This window comes from Sylvia atricapilla, chromosome 3 (genome assembly GCF_009819655.1).
Source record: "Sylvia atricapilla isolate bSylAtr1 chromosome 3, bSylAtr1.pri, whole genome shotgun sequence".
NCBI classification, from domain to species: Eukaryota; Metazoa; Chordata; class Aves; order Passeriformes; family Sylviidae; genus Sylvia; species Sylvia atricapilla.
Window position 1 is genome coordinate 103,047,299 of NC_089142.1, and position 27,052 is coordinate 103,074,350.

Consider the following 27,052-nt stretch of genomic DNA (forward strand, 5'->3'; position numbering starts at 1 on the left):
CTGGAGCTGGGGTAGGTCCCAGGGGCTTGATGCAGCTCTTCCACCTTTGTGAGCAGGGAATAATTCCCCTGAAGCTCACGGGTTTGAAGTTTCAAAGCCTGATTCAATTCAGGGTCTGGCAAGAGGGCCTGATCCCTCTTTGCTCACATCCATGCACATCCAAGCAGTCAGAAATTTTTGATCCCATGCAGGTGCCCTGCTGACATAAACTTCACTTTTAAATACGTCTTTTAGGGAGCATCAAAAAGTGTGTATCATGTTGAGGGGAACAACTGCAAAAAAGATTTGTTCTTCGGAGCATAATTGAGATTATTTTGTCGATGGTTTCACACAAAGACCTTGGAGCCTGGCTTTTTTACTGCACCACAGCTGTTTACAAAATAAGATTGTTTAGTTAGTTATTGACCTTAGGGAATACCTTTAAAAACCTGCAAATACTCACTTGTAAGTGAATAAAAGCAGTGATTTTCCTTCATTTACATTTACTTTTTTATAAACATTCCCATCAATTAGATTAGTGGCTAGAAATGTTCATGGAAAGATTTTTAAGCCCATTCTAGAGGGTATTCATGGAAAGCAAAATTTTATCTCAAAAACACAGTCATCTTACCAGGTGTTACTTTATGTTCTGAGAATGCAATCCAGTATTACGTGTCTGATTTGTTCAGGATTTGTAGCTCTGCTGTTTATCCAGTCTTGTCTCTTTTTTCTGCCATGCTGATTCCAAGTCCTCTGCTGTGCTAGGGATGGAGAATTGAACATTTTGTTTGTTCACTTTCACACCTTCTGCATTTCCCTCTTGAACAGAGGGCTCCTTTCTTGAGCAACAGTGAAACTAAACCGCTATCACAAAGCAAACTTGGGGCCCTGGAATATAAAACCACTCCCTGCAATATTTAAATTCCTTTGAAAACCATCCTCTGCTATAGGCCTATAAACATTGTCCAGCTGCAATGAGTTTACCAATTCTCAGAAACCATCTGTATTTAGCAAAGAAATAAAAATTCTACGTGCTGAAACAGGTAATTGCCATTTCAAACACTTCATTTAGATATTGGGTACTTTTGATCCTTTCACTGTGAAGTAGAACTAGGAACAAAGGTATACCAATATAATATGCTTACTTTTTAAAAATAGCATTCATCTTTCTAAGTAGTTACATGAAAACCACTGGGTTTATTACGGGACAAACAATTTAATTCTACAGTTTGAGATTGGGATTTAAGTTTAATGTCATTACTACCATCACATAATCATGCTCAGGTGCATTCTCCAGAAGTTTAGCATCACATTCCCAATCCCTTTGCTTTGCAAATGACCAGGAGAGAAGATCCAGAGCTCTTGTTGCAAGAAAACAGATCCTCCTTTACCTGAAAGGAAAAAAAAAAAAATCTGTAATGTTTTATCCATAAATCATGCCATTTATACACATTCATAAGCAGCTCTTCACCTTGGACTCTCTTGGTTCTGTTGGTTACAACATTTTCAGCTGTCCAGTGTCTGTCTCCCCACACAGCACTGCCAAACACCAACTCCTCCCATGACTTTAAAACTCAAATTACTTCACTAATATCTTGTAAATGCTTCTGCTCACACAGCTTTATTGCCTGGTTTGCAAACATCTCCAGCCTAATCCAGAATGCATAACACACTTCGTTGCTTGTGTTGTTCCACTACCAGAAACCACATGACATTTACTATATTAAAATATTACAATACAGTAGTGAACACCTCACTCTTATGTCCAAGGTCTGAAATGCAATTTAAATATGGGGGCTTTTCCCCCTCACATTTATTGTAGAAATTAACAGAACTTTTATGTAGAGCTCTGAAATGCCTAATGGGTGCTTGTGTGCAAACTTCCCCAGCCATGTGTGCCACCTGCAGCACCTCTGCGATTAGTAGTTGTCCTCTGACTGCAGTTCATCCAAGGCAGAGCCTGTTGTGGTTTTTCCTGCTTAGGAATGGGATGACACAACTGCAGCACTGGTAAAAATACCATAAATGATGGCAATGAACCGAGCACATTTCTCTGTCAAATGGCAAGGGTCAGCTACTGGTAGCTTTTGTGTGGTCCATGAGAACAAGATTTACTTTTAGGAAACCCCAGTGAGAAAATTTCACACACAAAAATCAGAGAAAACAAAGCAGCATATGGACAAAGATGCTGAATTCAAGAGTAGGTTGAACCATCTTAAGAGGTTTTTGTCCAGCTCAAGTTGCAAGTCCCTCAAAATCAGGATTTTATTGTAGGAGAACTACTGGACATTAATTGTGAATCATGACCACCTTACACATTGGTGCTGGCAGAAGATGGGGTGTAAATGAAAGGAACAATTTTAGTCATATGGCAAAAGTGCATTTGCATTTGAATTGCACTGCAGAAAGGTCAGTGTTGGATCTTTGTTGGTGGAGGGATCATTTGCTTTGATGGTTTATGAAAGTGCCTCTCTAAAACTGAGGGAGTAGGAACTGAGGAATAAATCAAAATTGTCCTGTGCAGGTTGTTGCTTCCAATCTGCTTTTAAAACAGAGGCATCCTGAAATTTTACTGGCTTATCCCACATTTCCAGGGTGACCATGGAGTTCTCAAGGCAGGGCTAGAGCATCTCCAAATTGAGAAAGATGCAATGATGAAGTGTCCTGGCTGTCATTTGTGGCAAGGGGAATCTGTATGTACTAATTTGCCTCTCAAAAAGGTTCTGTAGGCTTTCAGCAGAGAAGTAGTGTGAGGAGAGGGGTCAGTGGGGTACATGGCTCTTCAGTACCACACTGTGCACCTTCCAGCACGGTCAGATGAGAAGGGGAGCTTTCCCTTTGCCAGGACACTTCCCATCCCCTTCCCATCAACTTGTTCTTGACCACTGGCAGCCCACTCACCTTGGCAGACACAGCAAATGAAAATCTGTGAAGCCTCTAAAGGAGCTGCATAGAAGGAATAAGAATTTCCTTCCCTTCACCCTGTTTTCAGTCCCACACATCCCACATGACCTGGTCGTGATACAGCTGCAAGTAAGACACCTCTAGCAAGAGCTTCATTCACATCAAGGTTTAGGGATGGGACTGGAAAGTTACAAAAAGACAGGCTTGTCAAGAAAAAGTAGAATGCCCTTGGTTCTGTGGCCAAAGGTTAAGCACCATACCCATGTTTAAATGAATTTCCTGCATTTCATTTTGCTGAGCTACAGAATCACAGAATGGGTCAGACTGGAGAGAACCACAGTGCTGAGATCCCAACTCCCTGCTCAGGCAGGGCTGTCCTAAAGCACACGGCATAGGAGTGTGTCCAGATGCTTCTGGAATATCTCCAGTGAGGGAGACACCACAACCTCTCTGGGCAATCTGTCCCAATGCTCAGGCATGGCACAGGAAACAAATTTTTCCTCATGTCCATGTGAAACTTCCTGAGCCTCAGCTCCTGCCCGTTGCCTCTGGTGCCACTGCCCGGCCCCACCGAGCAGAGCCTGGTCCCTGCTGTGAGCCCTCCCTGCAGACACTGACAGACATGGAGGAGGTTCCCTCTCAGGGTGTCTTCTCCAGGATGGACAGGCCCAGCTCCTTCGGCCTTTCCCCAGAACTGAGCTGCTCCAGTGCCTTGATCAACTTCATTTCTGCTGGACCAGGAGCTGGACCAATGTCTCTTTTACTGAGGAGCCCAGAACTGGACATGGTAAATACTACAAATAATAATAATAAATTTGAAAAGCATAATGCTTTAACTTTGGGACCAGCTGTTTGCAGCTGGGTGTGCCATTCCTCTCTGAAAAGAGAAAGACCCTGGCCCTGTTATTTGTCTGCCTTAGCCCTCTGGGGATGTGCCTGGAGTTGGTGCTGGACATCCTGCCATGCAGTGGGACAGAGACCTGGAGCCTGCAAGTCCACAGAGATAAGCATGGAGCAGGGTGCCATACAAAAACGGAGAGGTAAAGTGATTTAATTAAGGATAAGGCTGAGAAGACAATCCCACCCCTTGATTGCTTTAGCCCTGAAGTGCTGATGGAGCTTCAAGGAATGGAGCCTCTCAGGTGAGTCAATGGTTAATTCAGTGAGAAAGCAGAAGAATAGCTTGCTCCAGATTCAATTCCCACAGTCGTCCTCTGTTACTTCTGTTGTAAACCTGAGGGCCTGCATGCAGATGGGAGTGTTTCTGTTAGAAATGCTTCTGAAAATAAATACTGTGAAAATCAGCATCGTTTTGTTAAAAAAAGAATGGATGTGCACCTCCAGTGACCTCTATTTTTTCACTTCACTGAAGTGATCATAAATGGCTTTACTTCTCCATCAGTGCCTTTGCTGTGGACACTAGGCACTGTTTTTATCTCACTGCCCACATCCAGGTGTACTGATGGTTACTCACGTTTCCAAATGCTGCTGGAGCAGACTGTGCTTTTGCAACAACAGCACTTCAAAAACTTATCGCTGTGGTTATCCAAGCTGAAGGAGGGGCCAGGAATGGATGTGTAGGTACAATTTCCATCCACGGCTCTGCTTAGCCCTCCCTGACTCACCCACCAGCACGGGAACAGGGCAGGGGCTGGAGACGGGTGACGAGGGTGGGGACCACGGATCTGTCCTTCAGAGGGGGAATGTGGGAGCTGAAGCCTGGCCCTGCAGCCAGGAGAGCATCAGATACCGTGGGCCAAAATAAGGGTCAGGCTCAGCCCTGAGTGTTGGAGAGAGAGACACGCACACAGAGGGAAGCTCCTGGCAGGGACTGGGGAAATCTGCCAAGCTCAATAGAGAGGTCTCCCCCTCTCTGGTCTGTATCCAGCCCTGCTGAGGAACAGCCAAGCCAATGCCAGGAACTGGAAAGTGAAACTGCGCAGAGAGGAGGAAAAAAAAAAAAAAAAAAAAAAAAAAAAAAAAAAAAAAAAAAGGCAAAACGGGAAAGAAATCTAGGCTGAAAAGGAGGAAAGAACACCAGAGTGAAAGGCCGGCATGCTGGAAATAATTTGTTCAGACTGAATCCGCTAGCGGAGGGGCAGAAATTTTTGCTGCGCTTGGGAATGTCGCACTTGGAACTCGCTGCTTTACTGACAGCATTTCTTCTGCTCCCCCTCCTGCGCTGAGCGAGATGAAGGGAGGGAGAAAAAGCGAGGCCAAGAGCTTTCTGCGGTCGGTGGGGGCCTATAAATAGCCGGTGAAGTCTTCTAATACCGAGCGGGTGCGTCAGCAGGGCCCTCCCCGGCCCCGCTCCGCAGCGGCCGCGCCAGCGGGAGCGGGAGCTGCGGCGGCGCCCGGCAGCTGCGCTGGGCACGGCTGGAGCCGGGAGGTGCAAAGAGGCTGGTTTGAACGTCCCCTGCCGCAGTCAGGATGGAGGAGAAACGGGGGGAAATGATCCACGAGCCCGTCTTGCCTCGCCCCGGCGTTGTGTTGTGGCTGCTGCTCTTGCGACAGGCCGGCGGCGTGCTGGGGTAAACGGGTGTTCAAAGGCTGTGCCTCCTCCTGACTTGGATGTTGGGAGGATTTCTGGAGTCCTGCTGAGCTGTTTGCTCGCCCACCTCACTCCTCCTCTGCGCAGAGGAGGAAGATGAGGAGCTGAAGTTGGGCAGGATGCACAGGCTGGTTCAGTGCCATCGCTTCTCCTCTGCGGTTTAAACGCTGCTCTCAAAGCTGACTAAAGGCAAAAAACAATCTGAGGGATGCCAGTGAGCATTTCTAGCCCAAATTTCTCATCGATGTCACCATCACTCTACGCCACTGGAGAGAACCCTCCCGAAAATAAAGCTGCTGCTCCTGCCTGGTCCTTTTAAACCATTGCTGCCCAATGCAGATTTCAGGCCTGGAGTGATAGAGGACGTGCCCCTCGCTTTCCTGAGCTCCTGCTCTCAGCCCCCGTAGCAGCAAGCTGTGGTAAAGCACTTCTTCCACAGAACTTGTATCTAAGACAGTATAAAAAGCTTGTGTAATCATGGGGATGAATTTTTATACTGTTTAAAATGAGTTATCTCCAGTTATTTCCCCCACCCTCTTTTTTTTTTCTTTTTTTTTCTTTTTTTTTCTTTTTTTTTTTTTTTTTTTTTAACAATGCTATATTTTCTGAGCATCTGACCTGCTCCATATCAGTCATTTTCCCATCTCTTTTGTATTCTTAATTCCTCCTTGGAAGGTTTTGGAAACTTGGATGCAATTTGATGTTTATTTGGAGGAGCCCAGTTAATAGAGTTCTCCCTGTCTTTTCCTAACTTCTTAGATTTCAGTGACTCACAGTGTCACTGATAAAAGGATGAGGATGGACTAGCCAAATCTCACCAGCTTCCACCCTCTTCCAAAATAAATTCTAAATTATGGGACATTGTTGGTTGAAGTTGCTCATGTCAATCCAATGGAAAGAAGCAGAGTAACCTGAGGACAAATTCTTCTTATATGGGTCTATTTGCTAACAATTAACCTGTTAAGCAGAAGATGCCAGGTCACTGGCATGTCTTTCTTATCAGCCAATGCCTTGAGATGTGCCCCTTTTCAAGGAAAGTGGGAATTTCTCCCAGATAGTGGAGGAACCATCTCTCTGTGACATCACACTGCACCCAGCAGCTTGAGACCTCTTCAGGCATCCTCATTTCCTAAATTCCCTGAAGCTGGGGAAGCTGTGGAGCAGTGTGGAGTTGGCCAAGTGCAGCCTCTGCAGGAGGTGATGCAGTTTTCTGTGGGTATTTCAGTAGCCAGCAGGTTTAGCAGTACAAAGCCCAGCACAAAAAGGGGATGATGAGGTTGTGGTTAATCTTTTTTTGGTATCATTGGAGATTGGTGGCACATAAGGTGGGCTTTGCTGTGTCAGGGGACACTTGCAGCAAGTGATAAAATGTCACTGAGAGAGAGCAGGACCATCTCCACATAGGAACAGCTCACTTGAAGCTGGGTCACCCCAAACATCACTGTTTTCTCAGCATCTGAAAGCTTAAAAACACTTATTGTTGAGAATTTTTTAAAAGGATGGGTGCAGAGAGAATTAGCAATCCTGCCTCCCCCCTCCAAAAAACCCACCCTAAAATCCAGTGAAAAAAATACTTTATATTAAACTTATGTCTAGTCTGACTTCTAAGAGGAGACAGTGGAGATGGAAACAATCAATAAATTACTATAAGGATATTATCTCATTCTAAAATGTAAATGTAATAAATTGTGCACTGAGTGTTCGAGCCAGGCTCACCCTCAGATGTGCTCTCCTGTTTCCCTTTCCACCCAAGCCATGTTAATTAATCTAAATAAAATTTGAGTATGTATATTTTTTTCCACAGGGAAAAATAAAATGGGACTTAGAAGAGGTTTAAAACTTTTTTTTTTTTCTCCTAACAGTGAGGTCCATGCTGACAACAGGGTGATACCCGCTGGGATCTACCTTTCTGATCTGAAATCATGAGGATTACTCACATGTCCAAAAATAAGCCCATGCTGAAATTCCCTTGTTGGATTAAGATCTAAACCCTGCAATTGTCACTTTTCCCACCAGTGTCAATGGCTTAACTAAATATACTGTCCACATTGCTGCCTGGCATTCCTGACATTTCCCCTTTCACTGGATCTTCTCCATGTCTCTGTAAGTTTATTTTACTTTTTTGTTGCTTGCTTGTTCTTTTCACCAATTCATCACCTTTCCTGATACATTCCTTTCCCTGGCCATACATGATCTCCCATCCTGTCCTTTCCATTCCTTCTCCAAGTTTTGCCACTTTGGGAGAAGATATCCAAACTACAAATTTCTGCAGGTGGTGGGAAAAGTATACACGGATTTACCCTGGATTTGTGTCTCTTCCATGCAAGAAGGGGTAGAAATGTTCCCAGGGTTGGGCCAGTTTGCTGGTAGGGACACTCTAATGTCACAAAAGCCTTGTGCTGGCACAAAGTCATTTCCAGGTGACAGGCAATCTTTTGGATCACTCTGATGAAAAAAAGTGGACTCATGGTTTAGTCACGTGTGCAGAAGCAACTAAGAGCAGACACAGGGCAAAGACTTCACATGAGTCCAGTGTTTTATTCTGTGTTTTGAAATAAAGGCGTTCACAAACAGGTTTTTAAACTGTCAAAGATGGGTGGAGTTTGACAGCACCCATGTGTGAGGAGAATATTAGCCAGTCTTGAAGCACAATTACCTCTACAGCCACTCTTCCTGGGTGAAAACCCCCCAGCTCTAGTCTTACACAGGAGGAGTTAAGTCACAAACATCATTTCTCATAATGCAGAGAAAGCTCCCCCCATCCTTGTTTACAATAAATAACCATCCCTGTCCGGAAGGAAATCATTTTCCCTCTCTGAGCTGCTTATTTTCTTCCTCTTGGCCTTCCTCACCACTGCATTGATCAGTGTCTCAAAGAGGTCTTAATTTGAGAATTTTCCTAATGCACAATTGTGTGCGAGATTAAGCTTTTTCCAAAGATTTGCTGGTACAAAAGAAATATATTTCACAATAAGAAGAACAATTGCCATTCTAAATATCAAAGCATGATGATACACACTTTGTAGTTCTGCTCCAAAGAATGCTTTTGTTTCAAAATTCCCTCTTTTCAGGAGCTGCTTCTTCTGAAATTTCTCACTGTTGTTAAGTAACCCAAAGGGGGATTTTGTGCGTCTGCTTGTGTGCATGGGAAGTTTGGCATAATTCATTCAGGATATTGAGGTAATGGGGTTATTCTAAGCATGAAACGAGCTAATTTTCATGCCTTTTGGAAGCTGTTCTCCCGTTTGCCTAATTTCAATTTGTTTCCCTCTTTGAAGGGTTATTGCAGCTGATGTGTCTGATGTGAGCAGGGAAGCAGGGACTGGCCCTGACATGGGAACCAGGCTCTTCTCCATCACCTGGAGAAATCCCAGCATCACCTGGAAGTCTCGTGGTACCCCCCAAAACAGATAGGAGTGTCCTTCAAATCTGGGAGATGCTCAAAGGAATTTTTTTCAGGCTCATTGCCTCCCTGGGCTGAGTGAACTGTGATTTTTACTGTGATTTAGAGTGCACTCAGACCCTCTTCTCCTTACCAAAAAGAGGAGGCAAGCAGCTGCACCTGCTCTTACAAGGGGCACATTCTCCAGCCCATCCCACCTCCTTCATGTCAGTCCCATGAGCCACAGGTTAGATGTTTTGAGTGTATTTAGAGGACTAGAAATGAATGAAACCTAAAATCCCACTGACAGCACAGGAAGTTAGGTGCTGAACTGGTGTATATGCTCTCAGACCTTCCCATCCCACAGCAAACTTCTGCCAAGCTCCTACTTGTATTTTTAAAGGATGAAATTGCGAGGTTGAGCCATGAGCTTGCGCGCTGTGCTTATGTGCCTTTGCTTAAAGCCTTTGAAACCCTTTCCCTCAATTTGATAAGACAACAATTTACAACTGATTTATGCCATATCCCAGTCCTTCTCACTGTTATCCTGAAAGTACAATTGCGGTATGCCTGATTCTGATTTATAACACCCGTAAGCACTGCTGCTACTTCAGCTAAGCCCTGCATTAACTCCACAGTCCATATGATGCTGTTATTACGGACATGACAAGAGACCCTCAGCGATTTGGGCAGGCCAGACCCCCAGATTCCAGCATGGTTGGGAGCTGCATGTTCTGCCAGGCAGAGGAGGGATGAAAGGTTTGCCAAGGGAGGTTTCATTTCACCTCAGAGCTGTCCCCATTCTGCAGCTGGCAGGGGACCAGTGCAGCTCCTGGCATCTTTTCTCACCATTCAGGGTGGCTCTGATTTATGCCTGGCTCCAGTGGCCTTCCAAGGGCTGTCCCATCCAGTGACATCCCCTATCTCCTGGCCATCTCCCACGATTTCCACCCAAGCCTGGCTTTGGGCAGAGAAGTAAGGATTACTCTGCTTATACTTGGCATTTCTAGAGATCCCAGTTATACAGGAGGCTGTAGGCTTTATGGCATACAAAATATTTGTGTGGCACGCGAAATTAATCAATGAAACAGCTCTTGGTAGTAGAAGTGAGCATGTGTGTCCCTGGCAGCTGAGAGGGTGCCTCCCCAACCCTCGAAGTTTACAAAACAAAACAGATTACCCCTGAAAATTTAATTCCAAACTGTGAAATGACAACTGAAAGAAAGGCTGTTGTTTTCCATCCTTTTTTTTTTTTTTTTCTTGAGCTGAACAGTACCTAACTGTTTAACATGCAGGGGAAGGATTATTTATGTAGGGCTCTTGTGTAGGTAAAGCACCACGTCCTTGGCCCTCTGCCCACGTAGCTCAGCTCGGGATCTCTTGTTACAAATTGCAGCTGTGTAACATAACAGGAAACGTGAGGCTTTAAGTTATTCCAGTGGAAAGATTAATTATTTGGAAAATAGTTATGCAGCAGCTCTGTGTATTTTTGGAGCAAAGGTGACCAGCACCATCTTAAATTTAAAGAAAGAAAGTTGCCGGGAAAAGAAAAAGAGGAGCTTTTGGGACAATTTCATTTTTTATTCTTTATAATAGTGATTGAAATGTCTGCTATCATGGAAGGATATCATGGAAGGATATCATGGAAGGAGCAAAGCTGAGCAAAGCTGAGACAGCCCTGGCAGGGTGAGGGTGAAGGAGGAAGGGGATCTCTTGGGTTCAGCTGGACATTGACCCTTCCCATCCAAAATCTCATCCATCTACTTGGGAGGAAGGTACAGGAATCCTGCAGACTGGGGAGACAGATGAGAAGTGAGTTGTGAGAAGTGAGTTTGGAGGCACAGGCTCAGTGTGGCAGGTAGTGGTGTCCCCAAAGTGTGCTGGGACGGCCCATAATAAGACACCGTATTCTGGGGACCCTCTTCCCTCCAGGCAAACACTCTTGGAAAGGCAATCATGGTGTCTGGAGGGCAACTTTTTCCATGGGGCAGGGGATGGGGTGACAAGTGACACCTCCTGCGTGGGGTGTCACCCAAGTGGCGTGGCCAGCGGGACCACAGCAGTGATTGTCCCCCTGATGCAGCACAAGTGAGGCTGCACCTCAAACCCTGTCCTCAGTTCTGGAGCCCTCACTACGAGAAAGACATTCAGGTGCTGGAGCATATCCAGAGAAGGTCAATAAAGCTGGGAAAGGGTCTGGAGAGCTTCTAGGGAAACACTGAAATAGGCTGCCTTGGGAAGGGGTGGAGTCACTGTCCCTGGAGGTATTCAAAAGACGTGGATGTGGCACCTGGGGACACGGTTTAGAGTGGCCTTGGCTGTGCTCCATTAATGGTTGGACTCGATGACCTTAAAGTCCAATTCCAACCTAAAGGAGCCCACAGCTCTGTCCCTCAGCCTCCCCCGTGAGCTTTTCCACAGAGCTAAGCTTCCAGGATTTTTAATTTGCTTGTCTGCATGTGAGCCATCACCCCAATTAAAGGAGACCACTCCTAGAGCCAGCTCACTGCTGCAGTGCCTCGGCATGGGTGACAGCCAAGTCCTCCCAGGGCCTCTGCAGATGCTTCCCAGTGACTTCAGAGAGATCTGCAGCCAGATCTCCCTGATTAGGATTCCTCTTAGATCCAAGTGTGCTTAAATACTGGAGCCCTCTGGAGGGATGTGGTTTGGACAAAGACGTGGTAGTTATTTTTAGGCAGCACAATGCACCTTTTAGTAAAGTTTTTCCACTCAGACACTTAATGCACAGTTATTTTGCAAGAACAGCTATTCCAGAGCTAGCTTGGAGCTAACCTGGTCTCCTGGGGCTGCTGCCCACTGCAGTGACAGGGACCTGGTGGTCCCTCTCTGTTTGCTCAGCTATAGCTGCTGAAATTAAAGCCCCAAGGGAGAAACCCTTCTGCGTGAACTTCTCAATGGCTTTGGGGGTGAAGCTCATGAAAACCCTGACTTCTGGCCTGGCAGTTCTCCTCTTGGGCCCCTCCCCTCTCCTGCAGGCAGAAGGAACAGGCAAGAGGTGCCCCAGGAGCAACAAGATGTAGAATCCAAACCATGTCCATTATCCCTCCTTCCATCAGCAGGCTGGGGAAGACTGTTTTCCAAACAGCCCATTTTCACAATCCCTACTGGGAAAAGGAAAATTAGTAATAATAAAAAAAAGGTGAGTTCAAGGTGTGAATGTCTCATAATTGATGCAGGACAGTCCATTATTTTTAATTTTTACATTTCAGATCCTGGCAAAGTAGAGCATCAGTTTAAGAAAGTTTCCTATAAAATCAAGAACGCTTTCTACGTAAGTAGCAAACCAAACAGAGAGAGCAGTCTCTTAACTTTCCAAGTTTTTTATTTCTGCCTCATTTGCTGCTACCTCAGACTAACCAAAATCTCCATGTTTGTCTAATATAAAACCCCATATTTTTGCAAAACTCTTCAAGCCACAGCAGTTTAGCTCTACCACAGTAATTTGACATTCTACTGCAGCAAATGTTAATAGATGAAACAAAACACCGTATATTTAAGGGAAACAAAATAGAGGAGGAAATTATTTAATTTAATGTAGTCATTTCAATGCATTTGACAGAAGACAGGAGGCATGTTGGAACCAGCCAAGAAATTACACTAGTCAAAGGCCACTTTCTTCACTGCATTTGCACCTCATGTGGCTGTTGGCTCTTCTATACCCATAAATGCAGACTCCACAAAATTCTTCTGCTCTGGGACCTGAAGAATCCCACCCTGCCCCATAGCCCACATTGCCTGAGTGATGCCTGGACAAATCATCTCTCGGTATCATCACAAGTGAATTACAAGTCATCTCTAGGCTCCCTTGGACATCAGTGCATACCACTGACCTGTCTGAGATAGAACCATGGCCATTCAAAAGGAAAGAAGGGCCTGGAGAGCACCGTGGTGCCCAGCTATAACTAACTCCTGCTGGGAGACATCTCTCTTCTCTTTTCTGGGGCATCAGCTACAGGGACAACCCAGGATGGCAAAACTCCTCATTTGGGTTTTTCAGAGAACTGCTTGAAGCTGGATGAGACAAACAGAAGGCAAGAGTGAGGTCTGTGTGGGAAAGGCCAGTGCAGAAACCTTTTCTGAGGAAAAAAAGAAGCCACTCTGCCTACAGAAAAGTGGTTATGTCTGAGGCTAGCAAAGGGTGCAGCTCAGAAAGACAAGGACAGCATAAATAAGCTGATCTTTCAGGAAACCAGGTCTTTTGGGCAAAGCAGCCAATCTCCTACATTCAGTAGTCACCTGAAGACAGGAGGTGTCTGGAAGGGCAAGCTTTTGGTGCCAGCTCATTGTACAACCACAATCGACACCAGAGAGGTAGTTTGATGCAATGATCTCTGGAGTTTGCCAAAAAGGCCAGATGTTCCTTGCCATAGGGGAATCATCTTCCTCACCCCGGCATCTGGTTCCTGTAGCTGCCTTTAAAAGAAGGGGACAGGCATGATGTGCAGAGGGGCAGGTGGCACATTGCAATGGCCTTTTCAAATAATTACCAAGAAGAAGCATTACAACAATTTTTTGGCTGAAACCATACAGATAAACACTGTGAACAAGTTCTGTGAGCATGGCTTAGGGAATCACTGAAATTAGTATTTATCTCTTGGTATTTCAGAGTGCTGGGGTAGATGATTTCAGGAATTTGGCACTAAAGCCTTGTTTCTGGTGCTGTGCAAAGAGCAGACCCTCAAGTGAGCAGGCAGGCCATGAGCTATCCTGTGCCCACTCACACTGATTCATACCCTAAGGGCAGAACACCAAGCTCTTGCTCACCTTCCTGCAGGGCTGGGCATTTCAGAAACCACAAAAGAACAAGTGAAGGGCTTCAAAAATAAGGCAGAAAAATACCGGTTCTCTTCGTACTCCATTCGAGCAATAAACAAAACATTTGTGGTAGAGACTGTTACAAATCTGGCGCCTCAATTACATGCTGGGGTCAGACTGCTGCTTTCATAAAGCTGCATGGGGTCCTCCTCTCAAGGATGGATTTTCCAGGTGAGAAAAGCAGTGTGGGCACAGGAACCAAGGCTCCAGGTGCAAATCCCTTCCTGATGGGGGAGGCTTTTCTGTTGCAGGTCCCCACCAGCCTCAGTGCTCCTCATCCTGGGTCCGAGGCTTTCCAGCCAGTCCTTCCTACCTTTCCTTGGCTGCTGCTCCTCCACCATCCCCCTTTGGCCCTTGCTGATCTCCCTGGAGCTCAGAACAGGGCAATGCGGAGGCCTTAAGGAAAGAATTCTGGAAAAATCAGGAATGCTTCCTAAATCTCTGGCTAGTGTGACATCCATCTGCTCAGAGCACACATTAGCGGGTTGTTTCTTCCGAACTGAAAGCTGTGATAAACTCAGCCGCTGTCGGCTCATCACCATCTTTATCCTTCAGAGTTAATTGGCTGAGATGAAAGGGGCTATTCCCACTTCACAGATAACTCCTGGTCTGCATGCTGGGGCAGAGCTCTGCATCCTACTGTAACAAATCCTGAGCCTTTTTTGGTTTTCCCAGAGCTGCCAAGGGAGCAGGGAAGGGATGTGAGTGGCACTGGAATGCAGATTGGACCACACGTGCTCTGGTGGTCCTGCTCTGCTCTAGAACACTGCTGGCAGAATCCTGGTGGAGCTTGGGAGACCTTTGAGACACCAACACCAACAATTAAGTGTAATTATCTGAGGGGAGAGTGTGTTACACGGAAACACAGTCCTGCCAGGAGTGATGATGTTCAGAACTGAGTGGGGATATAAAAGTCAACCCTCTTAGATCTTTTTTTTTTTTTTTTTTTTTTTTTCATACAGGCCTGCTCACCTTTACAGAGCTGAGCCTTAGGGGGTTGATTTCTGTACAGAGACAGCGTTCAGGTGTTTGTGGTTCAGAATGACCTCAGCAAATCCTACCCGTGGGGGGATTGGTGGAGACACTGCCCTGAGGAAGTGAGAAATCTCAGGAGTTCTCAATGCGGTGGGAATTAGGGTGGAGGAGGTGAGGGGAACATCCAAAGAATGGGTGAAGATGGGCCCTGAAAACTGGGAGTTGCCCATTTTATGGTTTTTATGTGGTTTCAGTCGCCTTGAGTGGGACTGAGCAGGAAAGGTGAAACAATGACCTAGATAAGGGCAAAACAAAGGACAAGATGTTTACTGGGGAGTAGCTCCTGGCTGGCTCCAGTCGGGCTGCAAAGAGTTTACTCTTCTCAAGACTAAATCTGAGGTTAAAAGGAAGATCTCAAACATTAAAGGACCCCAGGGCCCAGCCAGGGCTTGGGAAGGAGGGGAGTGCAGAGGCTGTGGAGCCATACCCACTGAGGAGAGCAGCCACATCTTTGAAATAAATAAAAACAGCTTTACTTGCATGGAGCTGGTTTGATGTTAATCCACCAACTGGCAAAGCTCATGTGCCTTCAGACCTAAATGGCACAAAATCCTAGGCAGATGTGCCAGAGCCACCTAGGGGAAGTGTTCCTCTGCTTAGAGGGACCACTGTGCCATCTCCCCTGGGATCTCAGGTGTTGGACAGTGTGCAACACATCAAAAGAGATGCCAACCGCTCCTCACCCTAAAGAAGGAGCTCCTGGGAGAAAAAAAAAAGCACTGCAAGGAAAAATTGTTGAGAAACGTCTCTCTTTGGGTTGAGGAAATTTTGGTGGTATCAGGCAAGATTTTCAAAAGTGCCTTGTAATTATATATATTAAAAAAATAGAAGCCATGGGTTTGTGCCAAAGTCTCCTGAAGTTACCAGGGAAATGACCTTGGATCTGTCTCGATCAGGATTGAAAGGGATGGTGCATTATATAATATCAACTTTCTATTACAAATGCCTCAGGGCATTGGGGTTTTTACATATCAGGCAGAGTACTTGGTGAGAGGCTTTGAGGTGGGAATTGTAACCCTCTGTTTTTCTGAGCATCACAGAAATGTATCAAGGCCTTAGGGAACATTAATATATTTTATTGGACAAGCCACTAGAGCTGGAAACATCTTGTCAGCTGTTGGGCACACAAAAGCTTCCAGAATAAAAGCAAAAAATCCTTAAAAGCTTTTATAAAGTTCCCAGAAATCTCCCACTTGTGCCAACAACACCTTAAATAAACCATCAAAAGTAGCCAGACAAAAACTAAAAATATTCACAGAAGCCAAAGAAGTTCTGTAACTGTGGATCAACTTTGGACAAATTATAGCTGCTTTGCTTCAAAAGCAATTTTTTCCCTACACAATAACAAAAAACCTGCCTTTTTTTTTTTCTAATTTTCTATCAAGACATGAAAATTTAATGACGAGATTGATTGAAAACCAGCCAGGCTTGACACAGATGGAACTCTGACCTAAGCAGAGTTTTTATTGATTCAAAAGTCTAAATTTTTTTCTAAAAATAGCACTATAGGAAATCCCTGTGGATTGGCAGGGTATTCTTGTGGTTGGTGGGAGGGCCTGAGCTATCCAGATATCTTGAATGAACAAGACCTGATGGTGAGATAAATATTAATATTATGAATGAACCTGAACTAGAGAATTCCAGCTCTGGAGCTTCATCCCATTTTGTGTTTGATCCTCTTCAGTGCCCAGGACCAGACAGCTCATAGGGCTGAATCTCTTCCAGTCATTGGACTTGGATTTCTGAGAAATTCAGTTGAAAAGACAAGTTAATTCAAGGCAAAAAAGAGAATATTTCTCATTTTCTGTACATCCTGCTTCCCTTGTTTTGTGAGTTGTAAGGCAGATTAGACAATTTCCTGTGAACCTGTACAGCTGAAGAGTTACTTGATCACTTATTACTGATCACTTACTACAGGCAGCACTTGCTGCCTGCTTTGCCTATCTAGAAGTCATTAAAAAAATAAAAGTGTTTGCCCAAGTAAGAGGTTGGATATTACTTTGGCATTTCTTATTCAAAATCTGCCATGTTGGGTCAAGCTGTAGGGTTTATCCCTGCATCCTCTCATTCCAGACACCTCTCCATCAGAAGAAAAGGCAGATATTGAAAGCAAAGTCCACAGGCTGTGCTTCTTGTTTGCCCTGCAAAAGGAATTTTGAGTGAGGCTGACATCACAGTACCACCACTGGCACCAAGGAAGGATTCCATGATCCATAAGCCAGGGTTGGAATGAGGACTGCAGAGCAGCATCTCCTTCTCTTTGGGCCCCTTACTGAGCTGAGGGTTTTTTTTTGTCAGAGGCAAAAACCCCCAGCCCCTTGCAACGTCAGACATTTGTTTAAGTCATGGTGGCTGCCAGAAGATAATAGCTGTCAGTGTAAAATTACAAATCATTCTGCATAATGCCAGGCTGATTACCATGAAAGCAGTGGCAGGATTTGAATTTTGCTCCTTTTTATTTTTTTTTTATTTTTTGCCTTTGTTGCTGAAGGCAGCATTTTGTGCTCAGGTCTGCATGGCTGGCCTGACATCACCTCTGCATTGCTCTTTTGCTAGTTGATAAAAAGGTTCAGCAGGTACCTTAGGGCAGGTGGATGATTCTACAGCAAAGCATCCTTATGAAAAGGGCTTCTACTTGGAGCAACATCAGGAAGGGGAGCAATTTTCACCTTTTTTTATGGAAAGCCCGGAGAAGGGAAGCACAAAAGCCTGAAATCACTCGCCCTTGCCTGCATTCACAAGTGGCAAAAAAGGACTTTGCACTTGGATGTTTGGAGCCATGGGAAGTGACACACCAGCCACTCACCCGGGGATCCCTCAAGTGCCTGTAGCATGATGCTGCCACCCAACAGAGCTCAGCTAACACCCACCACCTCAAGTGTTTGCCCTCAGCATTGCTCTGTAGTCCTGGCTACCCTTCCCACAAAACCTGATTTAGATCCTTTAAGACGAGCTCAGGTTAAACCATGACATCAGTGTCGTCGTGTTTTTGGCAGTAGGAAGGTCCTGGAAATTTTGACCAGGGGGATAATTAATGAGGGAATGCTTGGGAAGGTGCTGGTTTGTGGTGAGCATTTATCTAAAGGGAATCCTCGGCCAAGAGAGAATATTTAGTAGTCATGACAAAAGCTGGCACTTAATTCTACTTGATGTGAAGAAAAAAAGATCAGTGTCAACATTTATTTCTCTCTGCTAGAGAATAAGAGACTGCTTGACTCAGGGACTTTGCTGTGGGGAGTCATCTGGATTAAAAAATAATTAAGAAACTGTGCTTTGCTGATCCCTACTCCCAAAGATTCTTCTCAAAGAAGGGTGGAGAGCCTGAGGATGGGATTTTTGGACTCTGAGAGGGGCTATGGGTCACAAGAGCATGTGGAAAACATGCCAAAAAGAGGGTCCTGAAATAAATAAAAGGCATCAGAAGAGCTGAGGTTCCCCTCCCATGCAGGATTCTCTCTGTGTAAAGTAGAATCCACCACTGGCTCACCAGGGGGCTTCCCAAAGACTTGGAACACACTGTAAATGAAGCTTTCTACCCTTTAACCCACCCCTGGAAATGTTGTTTTCTCTCTTGCTGGCACCACAGAGTTGCCAGCGGCGCCATTTCAGAGAGCAGAGAAGAGACGTTCATCTTCTTCTGTAACACCCTCAGTTTTTGCTTAGGTCAAGATGTGCTCATCTACCATTTTCTGGTGAATCACAAGCCAGAAAAAGATTCTGGGTGCTTCAGAGAAGGGCTGCACGAAGCCCTCAGTCACCATGAGTCACTTCTCTGCTAAATGCTAATTTTGCATCAGAAGAGTGTTTTACTTTTGAGGGGATTTTTTTTCTTTTTTTTCCCTTTTTTTTTTTTTTTTTCTTCTCAGTTCAGTCATTCGAGGACACATCCTGCCTGGGAGGTGGTGAGCACCCAAAAATCCTGTGAAATTTGTGGGTGCCAGAGCTTCTTATGTGGGATTTGGGACTAGAGCTTCTTTGGCTGTTACTTAGTGTAGCCATCCTGATTTCAGAGAAGCAACTTAATTTTGTGATCGGGACGGTGGTCTAAGCAGGATGTTAAAAAATAATCAGAAAAGGTGAAGCTTCACATAGCAAGGATGAAGATTTCACAGGGAGTCCTTGAAATCACATCTTTGTTTTCCTTCTTTGAACTATTTGCTGTACTTGAATAAAATCTTATTCCCAGTGGCAGCAATAAGGGTGCCTGGCAGGTTTTATGGCATTTTCGGGATTTTCTTCTCTCCCTGTAGAATCTGTAGGCTTGTGTCCTTCTCCCTTTCTGTGTCCTCATTTCATCAAGCTAAACCACTTGAGTATTAACTGCCCTGGTAAATACGTGTCAATGAGTAAAATTCTCAATGCCCAGGGTTACAACACTTGGGCTCTGCTGTTATTTCAGCAGAAAAAGGAGAAGGTGAGGGGGGAAACTGTGCTTAACCAGCCTGAAAGAGGTGACCAGGCGGGAGTGGTGGATGTTCTTCACCCCATTTTCAGCCAGGCTTTGACACTGTGGCATCCCCCTGGACAAAGTGCAGGTTAGAGAAGGGCATGGCAGGGCGGCTTGAAAAGCAGCTGAATGTCTGGCTCCAGAGGGTTGTGGTTGGAGGCACAAAACCACTTGGGGGAAAATGGTACAGCCAGGGATTGGCAGTGGAGCCTCCCACATCTCTGTTAAGGACTCAGGGAGAGAATAGGGATGCATCCACAGGGAATTCACAGGTGATACAGGACCAGGTGACCTCCAGAAGTCTCTTCCCACCTCAACCCTGCTGTGATTCTGGATTTCCTTTCTGACTTGTTCTTCCAATGAGGAAGCCTTCTCTGCCTCAGGCTGCCTATGTTCTTCCAGGAATCGTCATCCAAAATTCCCAGTGTGGGGAAACTGAGTCCTGTTCCCAGGGTTTCAGAGGCAGATATTCAGCAAGCAGTACTAGCTTTGATCAGGTATTTCACTGCTCTTTCCAAAAGAGATGATATATAAATCATAATCTTTGGAGGGTTTCAGCAACTGTGGAATTTCTTAATCTAGGGAACCAGAGCTGTATTACAGCTCCATGATATTAGCAGAGCTTTCCTGCATTACACCTTGCCTGTAAGTTTTATTTCAAGAGGGGAAACCATTTGTTCCCTGCCACCTCCTGAGTTGGCCAGACATTCACAAGTCTATTGCTAACCTGCTTTCTCTAATGAAAGCATCAATTCCCAGCAGCGATAGTTGTCATTAAATCAATAAGACACGCAACCCATTCTTCTGGTGCCTCACAAAAATGCTCAAGCAAATTGTTAACAAGATTTGCTAATGCTGGGGTCCCACAGTCCAGAAGTCTCTGCAAAAAATAATGGCATTTGGCTCACAGAAGAACTTTCCTGGTTCGCTTTGTTCTCTGAAATATTTTAACCCTGTTTTCCCTACGATTTTTTCAGTGTTTGAAACCTGTGGAACAACTTTGCTTGGGTGGAGGCAGTTCAGGCTGGAACAAAGCACTGACAGCAAATATCAAGGATAGTTTTCTGCTAGTAGTCAAACACTGCCTCAGAGACTGTCAGTTCTTGGTTTGCCCAGCAACTTATTTTTCCCCCAGGAAAGCACTGAACTGGCTCCTAGTAATCCCCAAGGTGTTTCCTTCTCTCCCTGGGATCTATGCCTGATATTTTCCCTAAATCACTTGAATGTAGAAGTATGGCCTCTTGCAGTCTCACAACACTCTTCTGGGTGGTAAAAACTCCATTCCTGGAAATCTGGAGGCCAGCTAATGTTCTAAGGATGAAGAGATGACCCAAAGGTTGGCAGGTGGGTGGTTTTGCCTCCTGAATATTTCTGACATTAAAGTGAAGTTGATGTGGCTTTTCTCTCAAGCACTGGGAGCAGCATATGATGACAAGGGAGTAATTCTATGGTAAGAACCAGCCTTTTTTTACTGGCTTTACAGGGTTTTGCTGTCTGGGCCTGGTGAAAGACCTCCATCCATGTTTGTGTGTGCACTGACATAGTGGGATTGAGGGCTGTGAAAATAAGGATCCTACTGCTGACCTTCTGGCTTGCAGACCATAATTAGTTAATGTCCAAAATGCATGGCAAGAGCAAAACACATCATGTGTGTCTGTCCAGAGAGGCAAGCAGGGAAGAGAGGATGGTGACGATGCTCGAGGAAGAAGAGAAATGTAAAAGGAGTGAACAAGCTGGCAAAGGGGCCAGGACTGCTCAAGAAAGCTGATTATGAAGAAGCAGAGGCTGTGCTTCAGAGCATCAAAGGGGAGCAGCACAGAGAGGCATGCAGGAGCAGGGCTGACAGGGAGATGGATCGGATGGGCAAGCCGTGCACTGGAGGAGAAGGCACAAAAGGGCAAGGATGGATACACACGGCTTTGCAATTAGCAGCTGTGATTTATGGTGCCTCCTTTGTCTTATCATCCTCCCCTGGCAGATGTCCTGCCAGCAGGGGCAGTCGAGGGGTAGCTAGGGAGGGGACAGAGGGGGGTTTTAAATAGTCAGACTAACGGAGAGGTATGGAAGGGACTTTCTGGTAATCCGTACGGCCTACCCAGGCAATTCTCATCAGCAATATCTAAATTACATAGTAGCTGACTTTTTTTTCAAGAATTTTAGGAAATTTCTTCTCCATTTATCCCAACATCTGGGCTTCTCACAGGTTTCTGTTCCCTCAGACAGAGCCTGAACACTCAAAGCTGGTTTGGGCATCGGGTGGTGGCTGGTGAGAGGCTGGGGGGAGTTAAACAGGAATGCAGGTGTCACAGAGGAAAAACGTCCTTTGTTGGCACAACTGCTGCACTGATCCTTTCTCCTCATCCTGATCATCCCCTTTCCTCTGTAGACACAGAGATTTCTGTCCTATCCCTGTGCCAAAGCTCAAAGCACTATGGTTGCATGGCCATCGTGCAAGGTAAGACTGTGAGGATGCAAGAATGTAAGACTGCAAGGTAAGACTGATGGAGGAGCTCCAAACCAGGAGGAGGGCTTAGATATTTAACTTTGATTTATTTTCACGGAGTTGTTTGTACCTCTGCAAGATGAACACCGTCAGCAGGGAGCAATGGGCTAATCCTAACCTGGGGCTGCCCCAAAGGGAGCTCCATCACTGCCAGAGAGGAAGGGGCATCTGAAGGAGGAACTGGGAGATACAGGAGACAAACAGTGAATTTGGGAAAGGAGGGGTGCACTCCCTTGGGAGCAGAGGTCAGAGAGGCTCCAATGTTCAGAGAGAACCAGCTGCAGCCACAGCAAAGGCGAGTGGTGTGGGGCAGGGGTGACCACAAGCTCCTCTGCTGGGTGTCCCTCAGGGAGTGAGTCAGGACATGTGGCCTCACTCTTTCCTATAATAGCTAGGGCCGAGGGTGTTTACCCTGTCTGCTTGGGCAGCTCGAGCACAGGCACCCTTTGTAGTCCTGCAGGAACCCACCTGCAGCTCCAGTCTGATGGGCTGCATGCCCAGGGCACCTCAGGACTTGTGTCCCACTCAGGGGAATCAAGAAATAAAGCTCCTGGTATTGACTGTGTTAATAATGTCACCATAGACATTTATGTAAATGTATTATATAAATTTACATGAGTATATTAACTTTGCTTCACTGTTCAATAGCTCAGGAAAGCTGATGTTTGGGAGGAGCACACTTCAGTAAATCACTCCCAAACACCTTTTTTTTTTTTTTTTTTTCTTTTTTTTTTTTTTTTTTTTCTTTTTTTTTTTTCCTGGCCTAGAAATGAGACAAAATGCCTTTTTTCCCTCTCCCTTAATCTGCTTTTGAAATTTCTGTTGCTGTTTTTCGTCTTATCTGCAAGTCCTTTAGAAGAGCTGCAGATACCTGCTTCTCCAGCTTGACTGCTTTTTCTTGATATCCCACACTCTTCCTAGTATTCCTTGGAGGCTGTAGCAGCTCCCATGCCCTTAGAGGAGCTCAGGAGGAGCTTTGCCCGGGAAATGGGGATTTTCTGCCTCTTTTGTGGGCATTGTGTGTAAGAGATACAACCCTGAGGTTTTCTGTCTGGTCTGGGGAATGGGAAAATCTGTATTTCCTGTAAGGGAATCTGAGACCAGAGATTTAGAAACGCAAGTCAGGCGAATTACAGGTATCCCCATTGCCCGTGGCAGCTTTGAAAAGAGTCACAATACCCAAAAAAGGTGTGAACAGCTGCAGGGGACAATGTCCCAGGCTTGCTTCTAACAAGAGCTCATCCCTGTGCTTGGAGGTAACTTCTCCCAGCTGAGTCCTGCTTCCCCCTGGAGCCAGGAGCCTGCAGCAGACTCTTGAGAAGATGCCTTGTTAGAGGTGCCTCAGTCAAGCACCTGTGGATCTCAAATTAAGAAGGAAAAGTGAAGTGAATCCATTTTTATCCTGGAAAGCAGAGATTACTGGCCCTGCCTGGCTCAGTGGGGTGCTTCCAGCTCTCCAGAGGACAGCTGGGGTTTGCCCTTTGCCTGCTTGGAGCAGTTTTGGCAAGTTCAGGAGGGAGGGAAGCAGTGGGGAAAAGGATGGGAATAAATAAAATAAAGACAGGAGAGAGAGAAATTGTTTATGTTAATAGTCACTGCCCACCTGCAGAAAGAGAAAGAAACGTGCTTGGGTGTTTGTTGCCCTTTCAAAAACACATAGAAATGAAAGTGCATAAATTGTTAAAAAAAAAAAAAAAACCAACAAACCAACACCTGCCAAACTGAAGAGGAGGAGGAGGAGGGCAGAAAAGAAGAAGACATCAATTGGAGGGAAAGTGGAAAATATTTTGATTGAAAAATGTCAACAAGCTCTCCTAGAAGCAACAACAAGCAGCAGTGATTGTGTTTGTACAAAACAAGCCCTTCTTCCTGATGTAGAAGATTGATTTTATTTTTCTCATATGAAAGCCAAATAAAACCCCCCAGACATCCCAGCTCCATCCAGCTGAACTCCCCAGAAAACTTTGGGTTGCAGAGCGGAGAAAATAAAGGGAAAAAAACCCCTCAGGCACAAAATATGACAGCAAGGTCCAGATCCCCACTGACCTAAAAATAGCCCTGAGGGCTGGACTCTGTGTTGGTAATGACGTTTCAGTGGAGAAGCTCTTCCTGCACATCCTGGCTCATCGCTCAAATCCAGGCACAGAAAGGGATTTTTGAGGTGTTTGGGTTGTTTGCAGGTTTAGTGCCTCACCAGTGACTCCTAGGGTTTTTTATTCCGTAATCCTGTGTGAGCATTGTAGGCAGAGAGAGACATAATCCAGACTCTTGAATGAATCTCGCTGAGTTTTGTTCTTAGACAGAAAATGAATTAGGTTAAGCAGGGATTAGAGGAGACACACCACATGCCCACTTGACCCCATGCAATCACAATTGTTTATGTGTGAGCTGGTGGAAAAATTGGTTTGGGAAAAAGAGTAGGTGTAAAGAATTCATGGGTTTTCCAAAGAGGAGAGGGAGAGAAAAGTAAATAAAAAGTAAGCTTGGAGGGTTGGGGAGCCTTTCTTCATATGGCACTTCCCGTGGTACTGAATAGCCCTGGAGGTGTGGGGGAAAATATATCTAGGATGGAGACAGTATCCATGGAAAGATGGAGGCTCAGTGGCTCTGGGAATATTGAGACAAAGCTTCCCTGAGCTAAGAAGGCTGGAATGGGAGGGGATACCTTTAGACAGCGAAGACCATGAAGATTCAGGTGGTGTTTTACAAACTGCAGCAGTGGCCCTGTGGCATTTCTCTGGCCCTGTGAGGCCAGATCCTGCCCTGCCTGCCATGCTGGAGCCGAGCTTGCTGAGCGTGGAGCACAATGCTTGCTTTCTGGATTTTCTATTTTCAGCAGCTTCCGTCAGAGGTGAGGAGTTGAAAGTTGCCATGCCGACAGGGAAATTTCAGGCCCTAAAATAGTCAAAACTTGCTCCTGCATCATGTGAGTGTGCCTGTGCTTCCTGCGAGGGAGGTGAGGATCCAGCTAGGAGGGCACAGGGAGGCTGTGAGGATCCTTCCTCTGCAGGGAGGGAAACCATCCTCTCGAGAAAACATCTGTAGGATGCTCTCTGTCTCCTTTCTTATACCTACAGGTAGCTGGATAAATTAAGCAGCAGCGGGCAACAAACTGCATCAACAAATTTGGGATCTTAACAATCACAGTGTTAAAAACAATGATTCTTCCAGTTTTCACTGTTACTGCCAGTGCTAGAGTTCTTAGGCACGGGATCTTGATAAGGAATCCAGTCCCCAGGGGAAGACACAGAGAGAAGAGGAAAATGAAAGGGGTGGGTTTTAAGAGGGAATATTTCTCAAGGAGTCCTTGCAATGTGCTTGTGGAGCATTAGTGGTCCGTCAGGATGTACAAGATTTGCAGCTGTGTGCTGGAGATACCCAAAGGCTGCACCAAGCACTCAGCTGCCTCCTGTCTGTCATGAGCCTGAAGTCTCCCAACATGCAGGGCTAAATGGGCTCGGGTTTGCCTTTTCCCTGCTGTTCAATCCCATTTCACCAAAAATCCCCAAATGTGGAATTTTTTGTGTGCATTTTTTAAAACGGAGTAGGCCCTGCAGAAATGCCCAAGCTATTCAAACCCGTGACACAGATCAGCCAGTGCTTAGGGGACATTTTTGTCCCTTGTCCATGCTTAGGTGAGGTTATTCTCCAGCCTCACAGAAGCACCAACACAAATGCTGTTTAGACATCCCCGAATGAGGAGAAAATCTATTCCCTCCACATAAACGAGGCCCAGCAGAGCCCAAGAAGCTCCTCGCTGCATTTTGGCAGGGAGAAATCACAGCTCACCTTCCATTTCCCACACTCTGCCTTTTTTTTCCCTCCCTCCCTCCTGTTGTTTTTTCCCTGCTCGCCCCTCCAGCCAGTTGTCGCTTCACAGTCCACGCTTACAAATGTAATTTCTTCTGATGTATGAATATTTCACCAGCGCTCCCTCCCCGGGGACGCTGCCTGTGAGGAGGAGGCAGCCTCTGCAGGGATGGGAACGGTAGCAAATGACAATCTTAATGAAAGATCTCTTCTCCAAGGGCATCTCGGCAGAAGAACACCATCCTACAAGAGCTCCCAGCTCACCAGAGCACGCCCTGCTTGAATTGCCTTTGGCCATGGGTGGTGGATGTATAGAAAAATACAGCTCAGGGTTTTTTTTCCCAGGATACACAGTTTTGTAGCTTTGGAGGGTCTTGGGATGCTCTGGTCTGAGCTCCTAATAAAAGTGTTGGAAATGCCTTCCCTTATGTAGATGCACAGTGGCATAACCCAGAGAGTGACGTGGTGCCGTGGGTGAAATATTTTCCACTCGATATCCAGACAGAAGAAATTAATCATGTAATTCCATCCATTCTGATACATATAATGAGCGGATATTTAAAATACGTATCTATTGCAAAAGACAAATTAAGCATCTCCAGTGAAACCACCACATCTCCATCCCCTCCCAATCTCCTTGACTATCCCTCCTACACCTGTAGGCCACCAAGGGGGGCTGGCACCCAACTGATGTGTTTTCCCACACACTAGTGACCTCCAGACCCATCCAAAGTTTTTCCAGCGAGCTCTCCTCCTCGCTGGATCTCCACTCACTTCATCTCAGCTTTCTGTGACCCATCAAGACTCAGAATGGTGCACAGATACTGATGAATGTAGACAATATTTATATTATATATATATATATATATATATATATATATAAAGTATATGCATATACAACTGACCCCAGCAGTATGTATATATTTGTGTATATATCCTACTGTATGCAGAGAGCTGCCTTATAGGCAGTTGTCTCTCTTAGATATGAGAATGATTTATCTCAGATAAATACCTTTTGTTACTGACGGGAGCAGCAAGCGCCGCCCAACCCGCGCAGCGGCCGCGGTGCCGTCTGCCTCTCCGACAGTGGGTGGCACTGTGAAATCAAAATAGCTTCGCTTTTCCCATTATTCCGCTGCCTTCATCCTCCAGCCCGCTGGGGTTTGAGCCCTGCGGTGCTGGAGGGACAAGGGGCTCCAGTATCGACAGCATCTCAAAGCTGAGGTTCACAGGGTGGGAACTGGAGGATGATTCCTTATAAAAACCAGAAATGGTTTGAGTTACTCCAAAAGGCTGAGCTTGGTTTGAGCTGTGCTCTTTATTACTTCTATTACTTTAGGAACAGTAAGTATTTATTTGGATAAATCAAGTAAGATTGCTGCTCCCCCCCATCCCTTCCTCTTTTTTTTTTTTTTTTTTTTTTTTTTTTCCTTGAAAAATGTGGAGAATAATTTCTGGTCTACCGTTCCAGGATGATGTTATTTTGTGACACTCTCTCTCTTATGCACAACTTCAAAATATTGAGACTCAGTGTCCTGACTTGCTGCTGATAAGAAGAGATGTGGAACTTGATTGGCATCTGTTGCAATCATTTTTATTTTTGTT

General features: G+C 45.5%; 1 long non-coding RNA gene across 1 annotated transcript in view; it reads right to left on the reverse strand.

The window, feature by feature from the left end:
- Nucleotides 1–1,156: 1,156 nt before the first annotated feature.
- Nucleotides 1,157–27,052, reverse strand: part of LOC136359648 (uncharacterized) — a 42,032-nt gene continuing 16,136 nt past the window's right edge. Inside the window, exon 3 of the long non-coding RNA XR_010743312.1 lies at nucleotides 1,157–1,370. This is a non-coding gene — a long non-coding RNA (uncharacterized lncRNA). The remainder of the gene's footprint in view (nucleotides 1,371–27,052) is intronic.